General features: G+C 44.7%; 1 long non-coding RNA gene across 3 annotated transcripts in view; it reads right to left on the minus strand.

Annotated features, from left to right (window-relative positions):
• The window catches only part of LOC137352411 (uncharacterized), a 246,834-nt gene that overhangs the window by 218,801 nt on the left and 7,512 nt on the right, over positions 1-20,521 (minus strand). The window contains exons 2-3 of one of the 3 annotated variants that reach the window (XR_010969706.1): positions 18,998-19,060; positions 6,838-6,938 (exon numbers count right to left, since the gene is read on the minus strand). The exons of 1 other annotated variant lie outside the window; for it this stretch is intronic. This is a non-coding gene — a long non-coding RNA (uncharacterized lncRNA). The remainder of the gene's footprint in view (positions 1-6,837; positions 6,939-18,997; positions 19,061-20,521) is intronic. One more of the 3 variants, XR_010969705.1, reaches the window with a different exon arrangement.

A 20,521-nucleotide genomic window follows, 5' to 3' on the forward strand; every position in this document is an offset into this window, starting at 1 on the left:
CCCATCTCTGCTCCCTTAAGTCCAAGAGATGCAGAGTTGAAGATTTATGATGGATAACTGGTTTACCCATTCATCACCAAATCTGGCTAGACCACATAAAGCATGAAAGGGTCCTGCTCTCTTTTGCCAAAAGTAATCGCTATTCCAAGATCATCCTGGAATGCAAAGATTATCCCTGCTTTCTCTTCTGCACTGTAAACTGTCTTCTTAAATGCTTCTCCCTTGCCCCTTCAACTGTCAATTTCAACAAGTGCAAGGAGCTCATGGACTTCTTTGGCATTAAGATTGAGATCATCCCGTTAAGCTGCCTCTGATCCTTTCCTCCCTTCCCCTAGACCACAAAGCCAAACTTTCCCTCAGGATACCTACCTCTTGCTCTAATCCCAAACTCACATCTTTGTCTAGTTTTTCTCCTATCTCCCCTCATGCCCACTCCAGGCTCATCTTGTCCATGAAAGCCACCTCCTGCTCCCTTGACCACCCAACTTATTAGTTCATTTGGTTAATGATTTCCCCGCTCATGTACTGATCCTTTCCCCTGCCAATTTGTCAATATCACCCACCCTCCTCAAAAACACACCCTTGATGCCTCTGTCATTGCGAACTACTGTCCCCTCTCCAACCTCCCTTTCCTCTCTAAAGTCTTTGAACGTGTTGTTTCCTCCCAAATTCATGCCCACAGCTCCACATTGGAACCTCTCCAATCAGGTTTCCACCCCTGCCACAGCTCTGAAACGGCCCTTATCAAGCCATACAAGGCATCTGATGTGACTATGGTAAATTCTCCTTCCTCACCATTCTTGACCTGTCTGCAGCCTTTGACGATTGACTACGCCATCCTTCTCCATCACCTCTTCTCCATTGTCCACCTAGGTGGGACTACCCTCGCCTGGTCCCATTCCTATCTATCTAATCATAGAAAGAAAATCACCTGGAATGGCTTCTCTTCCCACTCCCACACTTTACCTCTGGTGTCCCCCAAGGATCTATGCTTGGCCCTTCCTATTTCTCATCTACATGTTGTCACTCGGCAACATCATCCGAAAACACAACATCAGATTCCATATGTACACTAATGACACCTAGTACCTCACCACCACCTCTCTCGACCGCTCCATTGGCTCTGATTTGTCACACTGCTTGTCCGACATCTAACATTGGATGAGCAGAAATTTCCTCCAATTAAATATTGGGATGACTGAACCACAAACTCTGTTCCTTAACCGGTAACTCCATTCATCTCCCTGGCCGTTATCGAAGGCTGAACTGGAATGTTCACAGTCATGCCATCCTACTTGACCCTGAACTGAGCTTCCGACCTCTCCAACATCAAGACCATCTCCTTCCACCTTCGTAATGTCACTCAACTTCGCTCCTGCTTCAGCTCATCTGCTGCAGAAACCCTCATCCATGCTATTGTTACCTGCAGACTCTACTAGTCCAATGCTTTCCTGGCTAGACTCTCATCTTCCACCCACCGTAAACTTGAGCTTACCCTGAACTCTGGTGTCTGGATTCCTAACTCGCGTCAAGTTCCATTCACCCATCACCCCTGTGCTCGCTGAGCTACATTTGCTCCCAGGACGACAATGCCTTGACCTTAAAATTCTCATGTCGTTTTCAAATCCCTGCATGGTCTCACACCCCACCCCCCTATACACCCCACCCCAACTCTGCACCTCCAATAATGGCCTCTTTCGCATCCTGCTTATCATCACTCAATCATTCATGGCCGTGCCTTCATCTGCCTAGGTTGTAAGCTCTGGAATTCCATCCCTCAAGTTCTCTGCCTCTCTATTTTTCTCTTCTCTTTAAAGCCTATCTCTTTGACCAAGCTTTTGGTCACCTGTCCTAATGTCTGCTTCAGTGGCTTAGTGTCAAACCTTGTTTGATACCACCCTGTGAAGTGCCTTGAGAGATCTTATTACATTAAAGGCAACATATAATTGTAGGTTGTTGTTGTTGATAGCTTCACAACCAGCTCTCAGAAGTGAAAGGATAATAGTCCATCAGGTTGTGCCACCTAAATCTCCTTGTTTAGTAAGCGTCACATGTATGGATCAATGAGGGAAGCAGAATTCATGGAGTCAGAAGTACAATTCCTTTCTTAAAAATGATCTAGTTCAGACAAACATTCAAAACAAGTGTTATTCATGCCTACTCTGCAATCACAGTACCATGTTTAACATCTTAATTAAGTTATCCATTGGGACACATAAAGAGCCATAAATAAGAAAAAACTTGGATTAATAAACAACCTGCATCTATTAACATGTGAACAGGTATAAATTACTCTCTTTCAAATACTCCACATAATTGTATGTTTAAATCAAGACATAGATTAGATTGTAAATTTGTCGCTGCATTTATGCTATTTTAACAGCATTTTCTAATTCTAATCAGTCTTATTTCATGTGACTTACAGTGAACAGAATGATGTCAGAAATCACACTTGTTTTATTTTGATAATGCAAGTTAATATTTTCATATGACTTATTGTCTATATCACTACAGAATATTCATAGACAAATTTGCAGTACAGTAAGAAAATGAACGGAATATGAGTTTATTCCTGTTAATAACTGTCCTAAATTCATGTGCTGAAGAATTTAAAAACAGTTCTAAATGAAGCTCCTTTGTGTTGTTTCCTGTGATTATCATCTTATATGAATGAAAAGTCTACCATTTATTCAAGTTTTATGCATGGATGGGATAAAGTGAATTTTAAGGTTGTTACACTTTGGAATATCAATCTATTGCAAATGCCTGCTGTGGATACATTAAACTTGATAAGATCTGCCATGGACAATTCAAATTGAACTCAGAAATTTGATCCATAAAACTTTTTTAGACATGGCATTTGAAACTTTACTACATTTTTTTATTTGTTCTAGGACATGGGCAACGCTGGCAAGGCCAGTATTTATTGCCCATCCTGAATTCTCCTCGAGAAGGTAGAGGTGAGCCACCTTCTTGAACTGATGCAGTCCATGTGGAACACCCACAGTGTTGTTAGGGAGTTCCAGGATTTTGACACAGTGACCACGAAGGAATGGTGATATATTTCCAAGTCAAGATGGTGTGTGACTTAGAGGGGAACTTGTAGGTGGTGGTATCTCATGCACCTGCTGCCTTTGTTACTCTATTTGGAAGAGTTTGCCGGTTTGGAAGGTGCTGTCAAAGGAGCCTTGGTGAGTTGCTGCAGTGCATCTTGTAGATGATACATACTGCTACCATGGTGTGCTGGTGGTGGAGAGAGTGAATGTTTATGGTGGTGGTTGGGGTGCCAGTCAAGTGGGCTTCTTTCTCCTGGATGGTGTCAAGCTGCTTGAGTGTTGTTGGAGCTGCACTCATCCAGGCAAGTGGAGAGTATTCCATCACACTCCTGACGTTTGCCTTGTAGATGGTGGACAGGCTTTGGGAAATCAGGAAGTGAGTTACTCGCTGTAGAATTCCCAGCCTCTGGTTGATCTTGTAGCCACAGTATTTATATGGCTGGTTCAGTTCTGGTCACTGGTGACCTGAGGATGCTGATGGTGCGGGATTCAGTTATGGTAATACCATTGAATGCCAAAGGGAGGTGGTTAGATTCTCTCTTGTTGGAGATGGTAATTGTCTGGCACTTAAGTGGCAAGTAACATTTGTGCCACACATCAGCCCAAGCCTGAATGTTGTGCAGGTCTTGAAGAATGCAGGCACAGACTATCTCAATATCTGAGGATTTGTGAATGGAACTGAATGCTGTGCAGTCATCAGTGAACATCCCCATTTCTGACATTATGACGAAGCAGCTGAAGATGGTTGTGTCTAGGATGCTATCCTGAGGAACTCCTGCAACACTGTCCTAGAGCTGAGATGATTGGCCAACAACCACCTTCCATTGCGCTAGGTATAACTCCAACCAGTGGAGAGCTTTCCCCCTGCTTCCCATTGACTTCAATTTTACAAGGGGTCCTTGATGCCACACTCACTAAAATGATATCTTCAAGTCAAGGGCAGTTATTCTCACATTAACTTTGGAATTCAGCTTGTTTGTCCATGTTTGGGCCAAGGCCCAAAGGTGAGGTCTGGAGATGAATGGTCCTGGCAGAACCCAAACTGAGCATCAGTGAGCAGGTTATTGGTGAGAAGGTGCTGCTTGATAGCACTATCAACAATACTTTCCATTACTTTGCTGATGATTGAGAGTAGACTGATGGGTGGTAATTGACTGGATTGGATTTGCCCTACTTTTTGTGGGCAGGACATACCTGGGCAATTTTCCACTTTGTTGGGTAGATGCCAGTGTTATAGCTGCACTGGAATAACCTGTCTAGGGGCACAGCTAGTTCTGAAGCACAAAAAGAGCAAATTGCCTTCTCATTTTAATAAAGTTATACAGATATAAGGGTAAAGGAAAATGACAATTGCATCAATTAGATGAAAATCATTTTATGTGCGCGCCTCCAATTCTTTCTAAATGAATATCTCTTGCAGTTAACAGCACGTATGCTTTGTATATTTGCAAATAAACATAAATCTTGACAGAAATTGATGTCAGCAGCTCTTCCTGGTGAAATAAATATGCATTTGCTGAATTTTGTGTGAAATAATTTGCAACGCATTAAATTGTTTGGCCCGTTCTTCATGGTATTACAAATCAGAACAACTACAGCTGAAACACACTAGGGTAGACTTTGACTTTGTGTGATAGTGAGTCGCCAACCTATTTTACAACTCTCCCAGCTTTTATTTGCATTGACTTCATTCGGAGAATTATGAAACAGGCTGTCAACTCACCATCACCTGTTTCACACTATCGCACAAAGCCAAGATCAACCTCATTGTCTTTAAACTGGATTAGATCTGATTTGTAGCGTCAATGAGAAGTAAACAGAAGCAAAACAACAATTAAATGCATTGTAAATTATTTTATATAAAATTCAGCAAATGCACATTTATTCCATCAGGGAAAGCTTCTGAAATCAATTTATGCCAAGATTTATCTGTGTATTTGCATATAAACAAAATGTAAGTGCTATTTTCTGCAAGATATATTCATTTACAGAGAATTGGAGGCATATACATAAAATAATTTCTGATGTGCTTGTCATTTTCCTTTACCCTATATCTGTATAATTTTATGAAAATGACAATGCAATTAATTTTACTCCTGACCCCACAAAAATCATTTACAAAGTTATTTGTTAACTTTTTCATAGCGGCCCTTTAATGACTGCTGGTTAGGCCATCATGCCAAGTACCCTGCATGTGTGCTGCACGCTGTTCCTGCCCATACCTCAAAACTGCCTCAGGGTTTTATTGACATGATTTTCATGGGCTCATGAGGCATCCGACTGTTTCAGGATATTGATTGGGCTGCCCATTTCAGAGACCAAACAAAAATGCTGGCTACCTGAAGGGAACAGGGTGCTTTGTACGGCCTTGCTATTTTATTCATACTACAGTCTCGATCCTACCTGGCCGAATCCATTGAATATTGTCCTTGCTAAGTCTTGAACAAGTCTGTGTGATTTGATTAGGATGGTAATTGATAGAAAAATCTCTGGGTTTTTTTAATCTTGGTTGAGGCAGTATGATGACAAGGGCTTCATTAGAACCAGGCAACTGGAGAATATGCCTGTCCATTCTCTCTCTCTCCATCTCTCTTACACAGACACAGACACACACTTATGATGGTTACTTACAGGTAGATTTTAACAAAATTAGCTCTAGATTGCAGATGAATGTACTATTTAAATACCCTTCATGTGGATTTTCCAGCTATCTCTCATTACCTTCCTCAGATCTCCTCCTACTATATGAAATCCCTGACAATGAAGGTATGTTTTTCCCACATTTTTCATTTTGAAAGTGTTTTGCAACAGTAAACTAAATTCAGTGAAAACATATGATGGATGATTCATTTTATTCAGTTCAGGTATGTGACTACAATTTCAAAAATAAAACCATTTTATGTCAGTACTCCTTGCCCTAGTCCAGTTAATGCAATAGTCGAGGATTGCGCAAGTTGAAAGGCATCTCGGTTGTGGTAATCAGTTTTCAATTATAACGTTGAATATGCAAGATAGGTGCACACTCAACAAAGATTAAGTGCAAATTAAACAACCAGCCCCAAGAATGGATCAATGGACCAGTTAAAATAAGAATTGAGGAAGAGCCAGAAACCACCCATTGAACATCTGCAATTGATGCAGGAGGGGAGGGATCCGAGTGTCAAACGCCCACCCCCTGGCTGTACCTCAGCAGCCTGAGGCACAGATAATTTTAACGCCTAGGCCTCATGTGCATGTCGCTGGTCAACTGCTCAGCTGAAACAGGCAATATGTAGCAACTGGCTGGTGGGTGCACCGGCAAGGGGGTGTGCAAATTCGGGCAACGAGGTAAGTCATGGGCAGAGGGTAAGAGAAAAGGGGGAGCACATTCCTTGAGGAGTATGGAGGAGCCTTTCTGGTCCTCCTGGTCCCATAAGGAAAGTGTACAATGTTACCTGATTGGGCCTCTTCTGGTCAAGGATCCTCTTCCCATTGTCTTTACATGGCCACAATGCCTTCTCCCCTCTGACCACAGTATAAATTGCAGTTGGGGCATGCACTGGACCCTCATCTGCATATTTAAAGAATGACCATGCTGATTTCAGGTGTCTTTCCTACCTGCTCTGAAGAGCAGTTTTAAATAGAAAATGGTTGATTCCATGCAGTGCTACAGCAGCTAAGTGAATGGCTGATTTTAACTGTCCGTTTGCCCTAATTTTCCTTAAAGAGAAAGGAGGGGGAAATCTGAGAAAAGTATAAGAAAATAAAAACAAAGTTGGAAACATGCAGCGGGTCAACTAACCTATGTGGAGACAGCGATCAATGCTTCACCAGAACTGCAATGTACTGTTCTTGTAGAAGGCCTTGTGTCCAGTATTAGTTCCCTCAACTGATACAGAGGCCCTGGAAAAGTCACAGAGAAGAACCACTAGATTGATAACTAATTTAAAGGTCTTTAGTTACCATGTTAGGCTTAGAGTGCTGGGACTTGTAACTGTAGCAAAGCATTTTGAGGAGATTTGTTTGAGGGAATCAAGATATTGAAAGGATTAGTTTCCATCTATTTGGATAGGCTATTTGTGGTAGAAAGGTTAGAGCGGAGAAGATGAATGATTTCAAAAGGAAGTTGGATGGGCACTTGAGGGAAATAATCTTACAGGGCTACGGGGATACAAAGGGGGAATGGGACTGATTGATTGTATTTCTCTAGAGAGAGCTGGCATGGAGTCGATGAACCGAATGGCTTCCTTTTGTGTCATAATAACTCTATGACTCTCGGAGCAGAGGACATGCATTAAAGTTACAAAACTATAGAACTAGGTTAAATGTTAGGAAGTACTTCTTTACATCGAGAGTCATCGACTTAAGGAATAAGGTGCCAACTTTGGCAGTGTGTGGATTTGCTGCAAAGATTCAAAAGGGAGTTGGATAGGTTTCTGTGTGTTACTGACATAACTGCACATAGAAGGTGGGTGAATATTTGGGATATATCTGCCAGTCACCATGCTCATGATACATATAAATTCATGATGTACATAAGTTGCTTCCCAACAGTTATATGTCAGTCTCAATGGGCCAGTTGGTCCTTTCCTGTCCTTCATTTTTGTAACTTAGAAAGGGTATGATGAATCCAACACATATTGGGGGCAATTTTCACTTCATACTTTAAGCGCTAAACAGCCTTCAAGCTGGCCAAGATGGGATCTTAAGCCAAAATGCTTATTAAACCAGTGTTTTTTTGCAAGACGCCATCTTGGTAAAGGAGTTGAAGCTGGCATGAAGAACTGCCATCTGAAGGATCATTAATCAGCTGATTGCCACTTACATTTCCTGATAGTGCTCAGTAAGGAGGCTAGCCAGCCTTTTAGTGTCTAACAGTTGGCCTAACACCTTCTCTAACAGTGACCAGCTGATTGGGAATAAACTAATCATTGCAGAGGATTTCAAGTGCAACCTAAAGGCTTACTCAACTTTTACTGTTTACTTTCTGCTGGAGGCTTGAAGAGGACTTTTGAAACACATAGGGAGATTTTCTGGAATGCTTTGGCAAGACTTCACCAACACTGTATCAACATTTAGTCTGGAAATTCTCTGAGGACTTCACCTAATAAGAGTGATGCTACTTTATCTTTTAGGAGACACTGGGAGATAGTAAGTGCTTGGTCAGCAGTGTTCTATTCCAGGAAACAAGTTGTGGGCAGAACTGGAGCCAATCTTTACACACTTTTATATTTATTTACAGAGCATTAAAGCATACACCTCCTACACCAACAACCACGGTTTTAACCTGGGGACTCAAGCGAATGCCTAGTTAATGTCCACAACCTGCATACAATCAAACATAATTAATATACAACTAATTATTGGCATCTTGCTCGAGTCTGCAGAAGGAATGGGAGAAGGGTATTGTCATGTGTTCTTTGTGTTATCTTAAGCAGCATAATGAGGTATGTGGATTCCAATGCCTTGAAGATCTCTAGCAAGTTTATTAGCAGCTAAACAAGCATATACAATACAGATCAAGCTATGTACAGAACCTTTGTCTAGGGTATTACAGTTGCAGCGTTACTATGGCTTCTAGTCACAGGACTACGTTCTGGCACTTAGCTCATTAGCATACTGAGTTCTTAAAGGGACATCACTCTTGAAGCAATCATACAACAGGCATGAGGCCAGGTACAGCAGCAGCCATTGCTGCAGGAGAGAGGGCTAGGAGTGTGAGGTGGCCTCCTTTCCCCTCAGTGGGTACAGGACATCCGTCTTCCTCTGGACCTCCTCCTTCAGGATCTCCAATGCCGTGTCTGAGAACTTTGTACCCTCTCACTCCATCCCTGAGCCAACCTTCCACGTTGGCTTCTCTCCCAGCCAGCCCACTGCACACCTTCCATGGAATTGTGTGACTGTAGACTACATTTCAGCTCCAGGAAAATTGAGTCTAATTAGCGCTAGAGAGCTAAACCTGCAGCTGCCGATGTCAGTGCCTGCAGGCATGTTTAAATCATGATCATCATAAATTAGCCCAAAAATTGTGTGCTAAAAGTAAGCTTCCCAACAGGTGTGCCTTATTAGCACAGCACCCATTGAGTGCCTATTTTTACCCCTCGGTCAAAATAACTCCCAACTGTCTGTTCACATGACAACTTTATCTGTTTTGGTTACAGATTTTTAGCTTTTTTGGGGGGAATTTGCTGAGACATGTCAAGAAAGATATTCGAGGTACAAAAAAAGAGTCCAAGGGATAAAATGGGTAAATGATTTTAAGCATTGTATTAGCATAATCTTGCAGCATTGCAGGAGAAGAGAAATAGATCGAGGGAAGAAAAAGAAAGACTTTCATTTATATAGCACCTTTCACAACCTCAGGATGTCCCAAGGTACTTTACAATGAAATGAAGTACTTTTGAAGTACTTTCGTAAGAAGTGTGCCTGATTAGACACATCCTACATGGAGCTGAGGTTTGGAAGGTGTAGGCCTACAGCCCTTTTGTTGTTCTTCTGTATTGCTGAGTACTCATGCTCAGCCAGGATCCTGACACGACTTCATTTTTTTATCTTTTTCGGTTTTAATAGTTGTATCATTATCTAATCTAGCTAGTTACTGAGCTCATGTGGCATTAATAAAACATTTTATATCTTGTATACCATTTACTTTCTCTTCAATTAAGGGTACAATTCTAAAGGGGGTGCAGGACAGACAGACCTGTGGGTATATGTGCACAAAACACTGAAGGTGGCAGGACAGGTTGAGGAAGTGGTAAATAAGGCACATGAGATCCTGGACTTTATAAATAGAGGCATAGAGTACAAAAGCAAGGAAGTTATGGTGAACCTTTATAAAACATTGTTTCAACCTCAACTGGACTATAGGGCTGGATTTTAAGAACCCGCCACCAATCTTGATGGCAAGCTCAAAAATGGCAGCCTGCCCGCACGCCAAAGAGCTGCTGCGATCTTGAGTGCGGCAGCTCATTTAAATAGCTGGGGTTGCCCACCCCCGCCAATCACATGGAGGGGGCGGGCTGTCTGTGGCGGCAATGGCATCAGCAGCCTGTGCGCAGGCTCTGGTACAATTTTTAAAGGGCAGCAAGCCCTGCCAGCATATTTAAATTTTTAAAGAACGATCCCCCCAAAACTAAATAAATAAATTTCTTATGCCCCTTTCCCACCCTCCCCATTAACAATTACAATAACTATTTGCCCTTTCCTCCCCCAAAACATTTACCTTTTACATCGGACCTTCCCCCTCACCCCCCCACCAAACTGAACAAAGTTTAAGGTTCAACCCTTCCCACCATCCCCAACATCCATTACATGTATTTGACCCCATTCCCCCCACCCTGCACTGATCCTCCCCATCAGTGTAGTGCCTTGTTTCCCCAGACAGGAATCTGAAGGCGCGGGAGTGCAGGCCACCGCGCTGAAGATTGCAGCGCACCCTCAAGATCTCAGGTGAGTGTATTTAAATGTATTAATTTTATTGATTTGAATATTCAAATTGTGGTTTCATCGCCCAGCAGCGGGAGTGGAGGGGGTGGGGGCGGGTGGCTGCAACAGAGCCTAGCGGCCGCCGGGAAGATTAGGCCTGACCCTGCAGGCGTCAAGGTCCATGGCGAGCCTCATCCGGAGCCATCTTCAGACCACCCCTGCCACAGATCACGACATCGAGGGCTTGTTAAAATCCAGCCCATTGTGTCCAATTCTGGGCACTGCGCTATAGGGAGGATGTGAAGGCTTCAGAAAAGGTGCAGAATCGATTAATGGGAAGGGTTCCAGGGATGAGGGACTTCAGTTATGAGGATAAATGGGAGAAGCTGGGGTTGTCCTCATTAGATTAGAGAAGGTTGTGAGGAGTTTTGATAGAGGTGTTCAAGATCATGAGGGGTCTAGACAAAGGAGATAGAAACTGTTCCTTTTTGGGGGAGGGGTCGAGAACCAGAGGACACAGATTTAAGGTGATTGGTAAATAAACCAAAGGTATCATGAGGAAAAACGTTTTGACACAGAGAATGTTTAGGATCTAGAATGCACTGCCTGAGAGCGTGGTGCAGTCAGATTCAATTGTAGCCTTCAAAAGAGAATTAAATAAGCACCAGAAGATAAAAAATCTGCAGGGTTTCGGGGAAAAGGTGGTGGAGTGGGACTAGCTAAATTGTTCTTGCAGAGAGCCAGTGCAGACTCAATGGGCTGAATGGCCTCCTTCTGTGCTGTAGCCATTCTATGATTCTATACTATGATCCTATGATATCATAGCTTAGGCACTTATTTTGATGCCCTTTTTGGTTCCAATGTTGAAATTAACTTCCTCTTTATTAATTAAGCTAAAATTCAAAGTCCTGCGTTAGAAGGCAACAAGAGATTTTTCATTTCAAATGCCTGTGTCAGTCTTTGGCCAACTATTATAACAATAGTCTGCTGTTTCCCCTGCTTCCCTCTGGGATTGCTTCATCTCACGTCAGTGCTACCAACAGACAATGTGACTGAGAAGACACATGTTATACCACTCTGTGATTTGTGTTTCAGTAAATCATGGATCTCTCTCACAAGACAGAGGCCAGTACGGCACCATATTTCATCACTTTTGTTAATGTGGGAACATTTTCTTTGAAAGACACGTCCTCTTGATTGACATCAAATCTATGTCCATTTAAGATGGTATCCTCTCAATTCCTCTTGCTCAGCCAACTTTAATGTACTTTAATTATCTTCACACAATTAATAATACCATTTCCTTTCCCTACTTAGATAATCCATATTTTTCTATAAATTACCATTCATCATTTGGTTCACTTTTCTAAATTTTGCATTTCAGGTGGATATTGTCTCTGCTGGCTAGGAAGGTTGTTTTTTTGTTCAATTGCTTCAGCGTCCAATCCTCTGAAATGAAAATGAGTTTGAAAATTGGAAATTGGTCTGCGCTTTGTTGGGGGGCATGGGGGTTGTGATTCGTGACCTGCCCGCGCCTGTTGAGGTGAAGGTAGGCTGTGCACAAATTTGGTGTTGCATTCTCATTGACATGATTGTAGCATAGGGTGGAGCATCTCCCACGCTGCTGGCTGCCTGAGTGCTCAGCAGGGAGCCCAGAACCATTCGCAGAGAGCACGTGGTGCAGCCAGCATTCTGTTCTTAAAGGTAGTCTGTCCTTCTTAAAGGGAAGTGGCACTGAATTACAGGAGGCTGCTGCTGAGTTCCATAGCTGCAATTATAAAGAAGGAAAATGGAGCAACAGGGCAGACAGATCTCTTTGAGGTCACAGATATAGCTGGAGCCCTTAGTAGTGGCGGTGAAGGGGAGGAGAGATGCCCAGGTTCCACAGGGTGCCAGGAAAGTCCTCAAGGACTACCCTCAGAAGGGACTGGGAGGATGTGGCTGGGGGTTGGGGGGGGTGGGGTAGCAATGCCACAAGGGGCAGAGTTTTATTCTGCCCTTGGAAGCGTGCATACAGGTCGGGGGGTGGTGGGGGGGAACAAATAAAATGGCAGGGGGTGCCGTTCCTGATGTTGTCTGGGCCCTCTGCAATTTTGTCCAGGCCACGGAAGGCTGAGGACGGACTTCCCACCAAAAGCTAATTGAGGCCCTTATGTGACCAATTAGTGGTCACCTAAGGGCCTTTTCCCATCTCCACCTCAATTTTGTAGAAGTCGGAGGGGCCTGCCACCGTGAGGAGACTCCACCAGGTAAAGCCTGACAGCCTCCTAGCTGGATCGGGAGGACACTCGTTTGTGGGAAATCCAGGGCCCTCCTGACAGTGATCACTACCCCCCAGGAAGAACCCTTCCCCCCCACCCGACTCTCACCAATCTGCCGAATCACCCTGTCAGGGGGACCGGAGGCCTGAATGGCCCCAGTAGCACCGACCCCAGGGCCTCCTGCAGTACCGGCAGTGGCCACTTCTCCCAGTGGTACTGCTGGTACTGCAAAGCTGCCGGCCTGCCCACCGTCAAATGCTTCCGGGGTCTGACAGAGGGTCCAGGCAGGGATCCCCCTTGGCTTCTGGCCCACTGCCTGGACCCCTGACACCATAATAAAATGCAGGCCAAGAAGCCTTATGATCTCATGGGAGTGTTCAAGGCCAGTGAACGCATCTTCACATGGCATCTCCTAACCACCAAATCCACCAACCTCTCACACTGCTCAATGCACCACAGCCCCATCACTCATCCAGCAACACTCCCTGCACTCAGGACTCACACCTAACATCCAGATACTGCACCTCACACTCGCACCTACCACTGCTGCCAGCTTCTCCCCACCTCTCCATGTCTCCACATACCTTCGGCTATTCAGCAAGGGCAGGAAGATTACCCAAACACACTGCTACACAATTGCTAATGTTCTTCCCTCTCTCTTGCAGAACAATGTGGCATACAACAGAAGGGAGCACTGCAGAACCAGCCGGGGACAAGGATGCCTGCATCTCCTGTGCCATATGGAGGAGACGTTTCTCAGCATCATGGGGCAAGCTGCGACAGAGCCTGTGGCATCTGGCATATTCCTGCCTTATTCCCAATGTTCCCTCTAATTTTCCTTCACTGTACGTGGCCCACTTGTTGCACTGCGCCATTGCTTTACGATTCCCCTTGGCCGTGAATGTGTGCATCATAAAGGGAACGCTGCTTGTGTGCAGTCTGTTTGCCCTCGATGTGGCACATGCCCAATTGCTGCACAGCCGTGCACCTACGCAGCTTAGAGAGAACAGTGCTTATGCCCCTTCTCAACTTCCAGCCTACCCTCCTCCTGCTATCTGGCATGATGAACAAAATACAGATGGTGTGACCATGGACCTCCTGCTTCCCACCCCAGCCTCCTTCCCTCCTACAAACCCTCCTCTTCCTGATTTTCTGATTTCAGACACCCAAGAGCTGCTGCCTGCCCAGCCACAGCAGATCCAGGAGGAGAAGAAAGAACAACAGCACAACACCGATGAAGAGGCCCCATCACTTGATCTGACCCTTGCAGCTGGCAGAGATACTAGCTCTGCACATTCCTTGGAGACTCATCTAGGGTTAGGATCGGCACATGGTGAGTCTGTAGGCATGAGTGGGCTGCAGCCAGGCCAGGGAAAAAGGATGGCTTGTTGGCCAGCTCGCCGGAGGATGAGGTTGCAGACATGTTCTGCTGTGGAGAGCTCAGATGAGGACCTCGATGGGGTGGCATATGGAGAGCACTGATGGGCAAAACAAGATGCTGGGTGTATTGGCTAGCTTACCAGACAGGCTCCTGCCCCTGTAAAGGAACATGGACATGTCCAGCTCCAAGTTGACAGAGGACATCATGCAGAACCTCCCCACTCCGTAGCCTCTGCTCCATATTCTTGTGTTGCCGCAGACCCAGAGTCACTGCAACTGCAGCCCCCATGCAGGTTGCAGGCTTTGTGTGGACAGCTCATCAAATTCTCTGCCCTCTATGTGAGGATGCTGCAATGCACCCCGCCAAATCCAGGAACTCCCCACAGCACGTCCAAAAGGACTCCAGAGTACTTCCAGAGACTTTGCCACAGCAGAGGTTATTCTAAATTACCTTACCGGCAAGTTGGGTGCCTGGTCCTTTAAATAACTGCAGCACTGGGCCCATCTTGCAGCTGAATGCTTGTTCTTTGGTGAGTGACAAGCAAATTCGTCCAATGGACCGGCATGGTCCAAATTAGGAAGCTGAGCATCACATCAGGCAGTAGGGCTGAGTGACATCATGATAACACTTTAGCTATTTCCAGCACTTGCAGGGGACACCCATGTGAAATCCCTTCTCAACATGGTACACTGTGTGGGCCATTCTGGAAGCAGCTAGCACAATAGCGCGCACCCCCAAGAGGGCATTTGGCTTTCATAGCATCAATTCTAGTGGCGCTACAAATCTGGATTACATGTCCATCATGTGCCCATAGGAGGAGGTGGCTCCAAATATATCCCCATCCTCGATGATGGGGGAGCCCAGCACATCAGTGCAAAAGATAAGGCTGAAGCATTTGCAACAATCTTCAGCCAGAAGTGCCGAGTTGATGATCCATCTTGGCCTCCTGCTGAAGTCCCCAGCATCACAGATGCCAGTCTTCAGCCAATCCAATTCATTCCACGCAATATCAAGAAATGGCTGAAGGCACTGGATACTGCAAAGGCTATAGGCCCTGACAACATTCCAGCATTAGTACTGAAGACCTGTGCTCCAGAACTTGCTGCACCCCTGGCCAAGCTGTTCCAGTACAGCTACAACACTGGCATCAACCCGGCAATGTGGAAAATTGCCCAGGTATGTCCTGTGCACAAAAAGCAGGACAAATCCAACCCGGCCAATTACCGCCCCATCAGCCTACTCTCAATCATCAGTAAAGTGATGGAAGGTGTCATCAACAGTACCATCAAGCAGCACTTGCTCAGCAATAACCTGCTCAGTGATACCCAGTTTGGGTTCCGACAGGGACACTCAGCACTTGACCTCATTACAGCCTTGGTTCAAACATGGACAAAAGAGCTGAACTCAAGAGGTGAGGTGAGAGTGACTGCCCTTGACATCAAGACAGTATTTGACTGAGTATGGCATCAAGGAGCCCGAGTAAAACTGAAGTCAATGGGATCAGGGGGAAAACTCTCTGCTGGTTGGAGTCATATCTAGCACAAAGGAAGATGGTTGTGATTGTTGGAGGTCAATCATCTAAGCTCAAGGACATCACTGCAGGAGTTCCTCAGGGTAGTGTCCTAGGCCCAACCATCTTCAACTACTTCATCAATGACCTTCCTTCAATCATAAGGTCAGAAGTGGGGATGATTGCACCATTCGCGATTCCTCAAATACTGAAAAAGTCTGTGTAGAAATGTCGCAAGACCTGGACAATATCCAGGCTTGGGCTGATAAGTGGCAAGTAACATTCGCACCACACAAGTGCCAGGCAATGACCATCTCCAGCAAGAGAGAATCTAACCATCTCCCCTTGACATTCAATGGCATGACAATCGCTGAATTCCCTACCATCAACATCCTGGGATTACCATTAACCAGAAATGGAACTGGAGTGGCCATATAAATATCGTGGCTACAAAAGCAGGTCAGAGGCTGAGAATCCTGCAGCAAGTAACTCACCTCCTGACTCCCCAAAACCTGTCCACCATCTACAAGGCACAAGTCGGGAGTGTGATGGAATACTCTCCACTTGCCTGGATGGGTGCAGCTCCAACAACAATCAAGAAGCTTGATACCATCCAGCATAAAGCAACCCGCTTGATTGGCATTCCGTCCACAAACATTTACTCCCTCCACCACCGATGCACAGTGGCAGCAGTGTGTACCATCTACAAGATGCACTGGACCCCGCACCAAGGCAACTCAGGCAGCACCTTCCAAATCCGCGACCTCTACCACCTAGAAGGATAAGGGCAGCAGATGCATGGGAACACCACCACCTGCAAGTTTCCCTCCAAGCCACACACCATCCTGACTTGGAACTATATCGCCGTTCCTTCACTGTCACTGGGTCAAAATCCTGGAACTCTCTTCTTGATAGCACTGTGGGTGTACCTACCCCACATGGACTGCAGCAGTTCAAGAAGGCAGCTCACCACCACCTTCTCAAGGGCAATTAGGGATGGCAATAAATGCTGGCCTGGCCAGCAACGCCCACATCCTATGAAACGAATTTTTAAAAAGTAACGCTTTACATGACATTCCTTATGTTACATTTCTGAACCTCCTATACTTCAGACCTATCCTTGTTCATTTCAACAGCTGCCTGTTATTAATCCTTGGGCCCAAACATTTACTGCATTAGAACTTACCATGAATTCCATCTGCTCATATTCTGCCATTTTTTTAATGTTGAAACATAGGTTTGCAGAACTTGCTCCTGCATGATGTTTCTGCATTTTCTATGGACTTTGACCACATAAATGCACCATTTATATGAAGTGAAGCTATTCTGCTTCTTTATTCTTCGATACAACTTCTTCACTTCTCGAAGATCTATTTAATTATGCGTGGCTCTAAAGGCAGGTTCCTTATTTGATGACCAGGTTCAGCGTGTCGACATGTTTTGTTTTGTAAGAGCTGCGTAATGAGGTGAGGCAGAAAACCAGACTCATGGAACTGTGACTCGCTGGACAAGTTCAGTCAACTTGATCTGAACTTTTGTCTCTTCAGATTGGTCACAGCCTGAATATGTGAATAGTAATCTGAGTTTAAATGCTGGCCTGCAGCCACTAGCATTGAATGGGGGAGATGTGTGCGATAGTGTAAAACAGTTGACAGCGAGTCAGCAGCCCACTTGATCTACCCCAATAGGCAATAACAACAGACAATCCCATCTGAATTTGGATAGAGTTTTCTCAAAACGGTTTTGAGAAAATGGGCAAAATATTAGCAGGTAATTTAAACAGCCACACTTTTCCTTCAAATTGTTGCCTTCGTGTCTATTATTTTTGAGAGAACAGCGTTCATATTGGAACACAGAAGTCCATTCCAGTCCTTCAGTTGTGCGGCACATTAGGATCTAAAAATACTGGAAAAATGTTCTCACAGAGTTTGAGGTGGATCATTGTGTGGCATGCAGATATTTACATGCGGAAGGTTTGTAAAAGCATAACAAGACTTTGCCGATTCCTTGCTCCGACCTGGAAAAACAGAACTGTTCCAGGTTTTCTGCTTCCGGCCGTCTTTTGTTACATATGGTTAGCTGCAGGAAATAAGCTGGATCTCTGTTCCACTGGAATTCTGCCCGCCTTCATGACACAGTGGCGCAGTGGTTAGCACTGCAGCCTCACAGTTCCAGCGACCCGGGTTCAATTCTGGGTACTGCCTGTGTGGAGTTTGCAAGTTCTCCCTGTGTCTGCGTGGGTTTCCTCCGGGTGCTCCGGTTTCCTCCCACAAGCCAAAAGACTTGCAGGATGGTAGGTAAATTGACCATTATAAATTGCTCCTAGTATAGGTAGGTGGTAGGGAAATATAGGGACAGGTGGGGATGTGGTAGGAATATGGGATTAGTGTAGGATTAGTATAAATGGGTGGTTGATGGTCGGCACAGACTCGGTGGGCCGAAGGGCCTGTTTCAGTGCTGTATCTCTAAACATAAACAAGCCCACCCCATTTTCCAATGCCTTGGGCATCAGTGGGGAAATGCCCATGTGTTGGCAGCCAAATGTAAATACATCAAAATGACATGGTGCCATCATATGGCACATTATGCATCTTGCCACTTTAAAATGGGCCCCAGGTCATTATGTGGGAGTGAATTTAAAGACTCCAGCAACTAAATTGATAGGATTTTCATCACCATGTTTCTGACTTGCTTTTCGCGTTTCATATCCATTCTTCACAGTTGCCAGCAACTTATCCATTGCCTTTGTGCCATTTACCCCCATCCCCCAATTTCGACAGGGCACAATCAGCTGCCCATTGCTAATTTTCCTATATCTTTATATCTTGAAAGAACAGAAGGCTCAACAGATTGATGCCAGGCTGGTCAGGGGCAAACAGCATCCATCCCCAGTCCCTGCAGCCCCAGGGAATATACTTACAATGGGGCTCCTCCCTCCAGTTGCACAAAGGACACACTTACAAAGGCTTCGCTAATAAAGCTAAATCACATGCTGCAACCTCCCCTACAAACCATCTCCAGCACTGGCTTCACACAGCTGTGGCTGCTAACAACACAGCCTCCTTTAGCTTCCAAACTATGGGGTATACTAGGCTGCCTTTGGGGATTAACCGATCAGCTACCCACGGATAGCAAGCCATGGATCTATTCTTTGCAAGAGCTAGAAATTTCATCCACATCCACATGGATAACCTATGGCAGGACTCCCCATTTACGACGAGTGGCAGGATTATTGCAGTTCTAAGGAGTCATGCATTACAACCAGGTGGTTACATGTGCTGTCCTGCTCAATGCTGCCACCTACACAAACAGGAAAAGATTCCACTCTGTCAATATACAGCTTGTTTGCAATTAGTGGCACCATATCCTGCAAGCAAATACTTACAATCCCGGCAGCTGCCACGATTCATTCCTTTTGAGGCAATTCATGTCCTAGCACTCTTCTAGCCTGAAAGAAAAGTCTTGCGGTGAGTCATGGAGATCAAGTCTATTTTCTGCAATGGTGACTGATGACACCTTTACAACATCCCAGGACATGAGCTGAGCATCTGTACTATGAAGTCCACATAGTTAAATGACTCACAACAGGACACGTCTTCGGCACATTGGAAACATGCTTCAGGTGCCTGGATCAAAAATATTGGGTCTCAAGGATTGCATTACAAAGAGGAAAGCAGCCAAGATGAGTAACAGCTTTAGTTAGAGGAGCAATAGCAACCTGAAGAGGATGGGAAGGAAGGCCCATTACTAACTGTGTTGCTGGTATTGTACAGGGTGACTTCTTTTCACTTCCTCATATGACCTGTGCATTAACAATCCTTTCTACATCTCTCTTCCTTCTGTTATGAACGTGCTTCCATTTAAAAAATATTTTTCGAGGACTCGTGCTTAAAAATTGTGGAAATTGATTAATTTGAAAGACTGAAGAGATTCTTTAGATGCTGAACTTTGTTTTTTTTTCCAAAAGAAGAGTCACTGAAAGGACTTCGGGACTTTGTTTAAAACAAGAGGTCACATATCTTAAGCTAAATAAACAGCAAGAGTCTTGGTGACTAGGGGAGTTGTTTACAGAAAGGTGACATGTCAAGATTTATGGTGGTCAAGAGTTGCTTTTATTTTTGGATATTGTTTTGGTTCAGTTGGGAGTAAGCCTGCTGAGACAGAAGCCATCAGCTCATCCATTTCCCACCTCTTTGAGAAGCCCTGAGAATCCAGTGTGATAGCTGAAACCCCTGATGCAGTGATTCTCCTGGAAAGCCTGCCAGACTAATCCTCGATGTCACCTGAAAAGAGCTGCTCCAAAAAGATCCCAGTGACAGCCATCTATGCATATTTGGATGCCAGAATAAAGGACCAGCTCGGACATCCCATTGCCTTTCCTTTCTTCTTCAAGAATTAACAAGTATTTTGCCAAAGTATTTTTTTGTCCTTTTTTTTAAAGCGATCTCTGCAGAGAAAACTTTTTTTAAAATCATGTGTGTGTGCTTGCGTGTTGGGTTAATTTAGAATGGAACTTTCATATTTCAACCTGTGTGTTAATAAGCTTTGCATCAGTATTGAATAAGTCTTGTTTCATAATAAATTAATAATGTTGTTGTTTATCAAAGAAACCTGGTTAGTGGATTTTATTCTGAAACTAAAATCGATAAAGTATATAATTGACCGTATCAGTAACTGGGTAAATCATTAAATATATGTTGTGACCCATGGAGAAGTCTTCTTCTCCTTCTTTGGCCTCCTTATCTCGAGAGACAATGGATAAGCGCCTGGAGGTGGTCAGTGGTTTGTGAAGCAGCGCCTGGAGTGGCTACAAAGGCCAATTCTAGAGTGACAGGCTCTTCCACAGGTGCTGCAGGGAAATTTGTTTGTCGGGGCTGTTACACAGTTGGCTCTCCCCTTGCGCCTCTGT

The sequence above is a fragment of the Heterodontus francisci genome, chromosome 38 (genome assembly GCF_036365525.1).
Source record: "Heterodontus francisci isolate sHetFra1 chromosome 38, sHetFra1.hap1, whole genome shotgun sequence".
Classification (NCBI taxonomy): Eukaryota; Metazoa; Chordata; class Chondrichthyes; order Heterodontiformes; family Heterodontidae; genus Heterodontus; species Heterodontus francisci.